Source organism: Sarcophilus harrisii, chromosome 1, assembly GCF_902635505.1.
Source record: "Sarcophilus harrisii chromosome 1, mSarHar1.11, whole genome shotgun sequence".
NCBI lineage: Eukaryota > Metazoa > Chordata > Mammalia > Dasyuromorphia > Dasyuridae > Sarcophilus > Sarcophilus harrisii.
In genome coordinates this window covers 299,563,498-299,569,497 of record NC_045426.1, presented here as the reverse complement: position 1 = coordinate 299,569,497, position 6,000 = coordinate 299,563,498, and positions in this window count along the sequence as shown.

Sequence of the window (6,000 nt, the reverse complement as noted above, 5' to 3'; positions counted from 1 at the left end):
TATCTCTATACAGTTCTTATCAGGAGGATTCTGAATCCCTTCCAGAACAGAACTTTCTCTCTTTATCTCTCTCACCCGAACTAAATCCTGGGACTTCCAGTTTTTTTTCTCCTCCTCAGGATACTGATTCTAATCTCTGCCCTCTGGGAAAAACAGACTCTCAGGGAAAGACAGACAGAGCAAAGGTGCCTCCTTTTTTTTTATTATTATTATAGCTTTTTATTGACAGAACATATGCATGGGTAATTTTTCAACACTGACCCTTGCAATCATTTCTGTTCCAACTTTTCCCTTCCCTCCCTCCACCCCCTCCCCTGGATGGTAAAGGCAGCCTTATACATGTTAAACACGTTAAAGTATATCTTAAATACAATATATGTGTACATATTTATACAGTTCTCTTGTTGCACAAGAAAAAAAAAAGGATTTAGAAAGGTAAAAATAACCTGGGAAGAAAAATGTAAGCAATCCACATTCATTTCCCAGTGTTCTTTAGCTGGGTGTAGCTAGTTCTATTCATCACTGATCAATTGGAACTGAATTGGATCCTCTTATTGCCAAAGATAGCCACTTCCATCATAATTGATAGAGGTGCCCTTTGACTGTCGGATCCCTCCCAGACTGAGGAGAAACCTGGCCATTACTCTAAGGACCCCACCCAGCTTTTTGAGGCGTCCAAAGCCAACATCCTCCTTGATCTCTCCTGGGAATGTGAATGTTAAACAATCTGCCCCAGATATATGGAGGAAGCTGCAGAAGCCAGATTTGGTCCCTCAAATATCTTCCTTAAAGACAGCTGTTGGCATTTTTAATGATGGGGATCAGGCTTTAGCTGAGAAGAGAGGCCACAGAATTAAAGTGAGATTTGGAGAAAAGTTCCTACTCTTGCCTGCTATTCTGGGAACCATGAAGGTCCTTGCTTTAAACTCCCTAGTCCTTGTCCCGAGTTTTAGCAGAAGGAGCACTGGAGGAGGGACTGCCTACAGGGGATGATCTGTCTCCCCAATGCCCTGCCCTCCAGCAGGAGTTTGGGGCTTAGTCAGGTTCCCCCTCGCTCCAATTCTAACATTACAGAAAAACCCTGGCTATTCCTGGATGTGGCCTGTAGGACGATTGAATTTCTTTTTGCTATGGGAGGGGCTTCTCCTTCACTCTTACTCTGGCACTCTGGTCTCACTACCTCTCCCCCCAACAGAGTGGGGATTGCAGGGGAATTTAAGGTCTTGAGACCTCTCCTCTGCCTAGCCAGCATGTTGACCTATCATTTAAATGCTCCCTCCTACCCTGCTCCCTTACTGGGGTGTGATTTAATGGTGAAATTAGGGACCCAATTCTCTCTTCTTAGACCTCCAGAGAATTTCTCAAAGAAACTGGACTCCACTTTCCTAGGATGGACCTCCTGCCTTAGAGCAGTGGCTGCCACAGCTCTTTTAATTGAAGAGGCCTCAAAACTAACCTTGGGACAACCATTAAAGGTTTCAACCCTGCACTGAGTTCAGAGCATTTTAGAAGCCAAAGGGCATCAGTGGCTTGCTGGTGGTAGGCTTACTAGATATCAGGCTCTGTTGCTAGATACCCCAGAACTAATTCTCTGGGTTTGCCACACTCTTAGACTGCCATCTTAGACACCACCCAGTCTGGAGTAATTATCCATAATTGTGAAAAAGCTTTGGATTCTGTCTTCTCCAGTCGACCTGACTTAATGGAAATTCCTCTTGACAGCCCAGATGGGGAGTGGTTTACAGATGGGTCAAGCTTTCTTGAAAATGGGGAAAGAAAGGCAGGTGACTCTCAATGGCACTCTAGAAGCTAAGCCACTGCCTCCTGGGACTTCTGCACAGAAGGCTGAACTCATTGTCCTGACCAGAGCTTTATAATTGGGGAAGGGAATGAGAGTGAACATTTGTACTGACTCCAAATATGCTTTTCATATTTTGCATACTCATGGGGCTTTATGGAAAGAGAGGGGTCTGCTGACAAGAAAGAATTCTCCCATTAAACATACAGAAGGAATTCTACAGCTATTGTAAGCTGTCCAGGAATCTGGGGAGATTTTAGTGATATTTTCTAAAAAAACATCAGAAGTACATTATAGATATACCCTTTATAATAATTTGGAAAAAAGTAAAAGTAAAAGAAATACAATGCTACTCTCCTCATTTTGTTTTTCTTGTGCTTATTTCTGGAACAAAAAATGTCTAATTGCTCTTGGTCAGGTAGGAGAGAGTTGAAAGGTGGTAGACTATAGTTGTAGGATGAGGTATACATGAGTAATGTGTAAGATTATTTCACCTAATTATATTTTTTTCAGGGATGTTTTAATGGGTGGTGTCATGATTTATTGTGTGAGTGGGGCTCAAGGGGAAATAATATTCCTTAAGAAATTATATCAGTGCAAAAAAGACTAAATAAAATATTTATTTCTAAAAAAGCAAAATAGAGAAGGTAAGTGAAAAGGGAGAGGGCAACAAATTCTAAAAGAAAATAAGCAGATTTTTGCTTCCACTTATTTATCTCTTGCATAATCTTATTATCCATTTAGTTAAGCAATTCATAAAAGAATTAGACACTATATGGTGTTGTTCAATGTGTCAGTGAGGCAGAAATCATTTCAGTAAAATAACTGGGGATAGAGAAAGGTATCTTTTAATGTTGCTTGTGTCTTGAAAACTTTATATTAAGTTTATAAGGCATCTGATACTGCAAAAGCCTAACCTATTAAGGAAAACCACCTATATTTTGCATATTCTGAAGTAAAGAAGCTAAGCGGAATCCTGTGACTTATTTATCTTCCTAGTGTTTTAGTCTCTTTCCAAATTTCAATGAAATTATGTTTGGATTTTGGATCTAATGATGAAAAATAAGGGGACCTAATGTGCCTGAAATTGTTTTTGTCCTGAACTCTAATCTGTTTATCACAGAATCATAGATTTAGAAATGGAAGGGATCTCAGAGACTAATCCAGTCCTCATTTTATAGATGAGGAAGCTGAAGTGCAGAGGGGTTAAGACATGCCCATTGTCATATAACCAGTAAGCTCATTGCTAGGAACTGGAACAAGATTGTATAGTTTAGAGGAAAATAAAAATTATCATGAATTTTTGAAAAACAATGTTACATTTTACTTTTTGTTATTTAGAAGTCATACTAAAGTAATCTGAAGGCCTGATGCATCTGGCTTTTATTAATTCAATCCGATAAACATTTTTAATCACTAATAATGTGCAATGAATTCTGTTAGGGGGCTGACGATCAGAACAAAATACATAAATACTCCCTCCCCTCAAATAGCTTATATTTATATATATATTATGGATATATACTCAGATAAATAGATTTAAGAGACAGAGAGAACACTAACACACCTTGGAGAAATAAGAAAGTTTCAGAGAGAAAATGGCAAGTGAGCTGAGAAGGAAAGAAGAAAAAGAAGCTCATTCCACTCATATCAGTGCTTTTCCAATACTGTGAAGGGTTGATTTCCTGGTTATAGTCTTTTTTTTTTTTTTTTTAAAAGCTTTTTATTTACAAAATATATACAAGGGTAATTTTTCAACACTGACTCTTGCATAACTTTCTGTTCCAAATTTTTCCCTCCTTCTCCCTACTCCCTCCCCTAGATGGCAGGTAGTCCAATACATGTTAAATATGTTAAAATATATGTTAAATCCAAAATATGTGTACATATTTATACAGTTGTCTTGCTGAACAAGAAAAATTGGATCTAGAAAGAAAAAAAACAACCTGAGGAGAACAAAATGGAAGCAAACATCAACAGAAAGCATGAAAATGTTCTGTTGTGGTCCACACTCATTTCCCACAGGCCTCTCTCTGGGTGTATATGGCTTTCTTCCTTACTGAACAATTGGAACTGGTTTGAATCATCTCATTGTTGAAGAAAGCCATGTCCATCAGAACTGATCATCATATAGTCTTTTTGCTGCTGTATATAATAATCTCCTGGTTCTGCTCATTTCACTTAGCATCAGTTCATGTAAGTCTCTCCAGGCCTTTCTGAAATCATTCCGCTGGTCCTGGTTTATATTCTTTAAGGAAAAAAAAAATTCTAAACTTAACAAATATCAAATAAAATGGGCATTTTCATATAAAAACTAGAAGAAAAAAAATGAGTTCACGAAACTGAGTTTATATTATGTCATGTCCAACCTGCTTTTCTTTTTAAATATATAAAAATTCAACATGTAACTTTTAAAAGTTGTCCTGCTTGTCTGTGATTATTTCTAGCTTTCCTTCTGTTCTCTTTTATACATTTTTAAAAAATGATTCAATGACCTTCTTTTCTTTAAAAAAAATATATATATATTTTGGCTATCCTGCCATTTGCCCCATTCTTCTTCCCACTCCTCGCTGGGGGAAAAAAAAAAAAGAAAGGAAAACAAAGAAAACCAAAGTGCCTGTAACAAATACACACAGCCAGCAAAATGAATTGCCATATTGGCTGGGTCTGAAAATGTCTTAATCTTCAGTTCTCTGAAATAGTGGTTGATCATTGCATAGATTGTACACTATAAATTTTAAAACAAGTTGGTTGATAGCAACCAGCTGATTCCCAATAATAGTTTTTAAAATCTTCAAAAACTCTTTTTAATACATGAATTTTTCCATTTCTGATTGATTCTAGAAGTCAAAAATCAGGGAACTTATGATTAGAATTCATGATCAATGACTAGTCTTTCTTTTTATTTATTTATTTATTTATTTTTTATTTAATAGCCTTTTATTTACAGGATATATACATGGGTAACTTTACAGCATTAACAATTGCCAAACCTCTTGTTCCAATTTTTCACCTCTTACCCCCCCCCCCCCCCCCCCCCAGATGGCAGGATGACCAGTAGATGTTAAATATATTAAAATATAAATTAGATACACAATAAGTATACCTGACCAAAACGTTATTTTGCTGTAGAAAAAGAATCAGACTCTGAAATATTGTACAATTAGCTTGTGAAGGAAATCAAAAATGCAGGTGTGCATAAATATAGGGATTGGGAATTCAATGTAATGGTTTTTAATGACTAGTCTTTCTTAAGTGAAATTTATTGCCAACTCAAAGTAAAACACCATGCCTTAGTTTATCTATCTATAAAACATCTTCACCAACAGGAGAGCTTGTTAAGTACAATGAAACCTTGGCATGAAAGGTGCTAGATTCAAGTGCAAAAAACTCTAAGCAATGTTAAGATCACAGGAATAATGAGCACTGATTTTGGGAGAATGAATTAACTTCTCATTTGAATCAACTCATTATTATCAGTCTTCATTTTTGCTCACACATATATTAAATTATGAGTCTTACATTCACAAAGGAAACGTAATGAAGCAATCATCAGTGAGAGGCATAATTCAAATGTAAATCAATAAGCTGGTTCAGTTTTAGGGCTTGCCCTTTTTAGAACATATCATTTAATAGCTCAGTTCTTTGAACATACATACTATTCATGCCATAGAAGCGGCAAGGGAAATGCATAACTCTTAAAAATTCTCTCGCTCTTAGCATACTAGAGGGAAGAACAAGTTTACCATGAGATTCAGTGAGATACAGTTGTTACACACCATCTATATTTTAGCCACATGAGACAATGCTGACTTCATTTGTATCTTGGCTCTGAATATTGGCATTTCAAACAGGTTAATGGCACTGGAAAATGTGGCCTGCCAAAACCCATAAAGGATTTATTCAATGGAGCATCCCTTATTCCTGGAGAAACCAGCACAACCGGTCTTTACCACAGTCCATTGAAGGGGAGATGGAGATGTAGAAATTATCAGGCATCCAGAGTCAGAATAAAAATTTGTCTAAGGACTCAAAGGCTGAGACAAAATTTCACGCTTCTAAAGTGCTCCATGATATCTTGGCCATATTACTCTCATCTTTTTCAAAATCATCATTAAAATCAAATATCATTAAAGGTCTTTTCATACTATAACCCCTATTTATAAGTATAGTAAAGCCTTGTAAGGAAGGAGTGGCTTAAT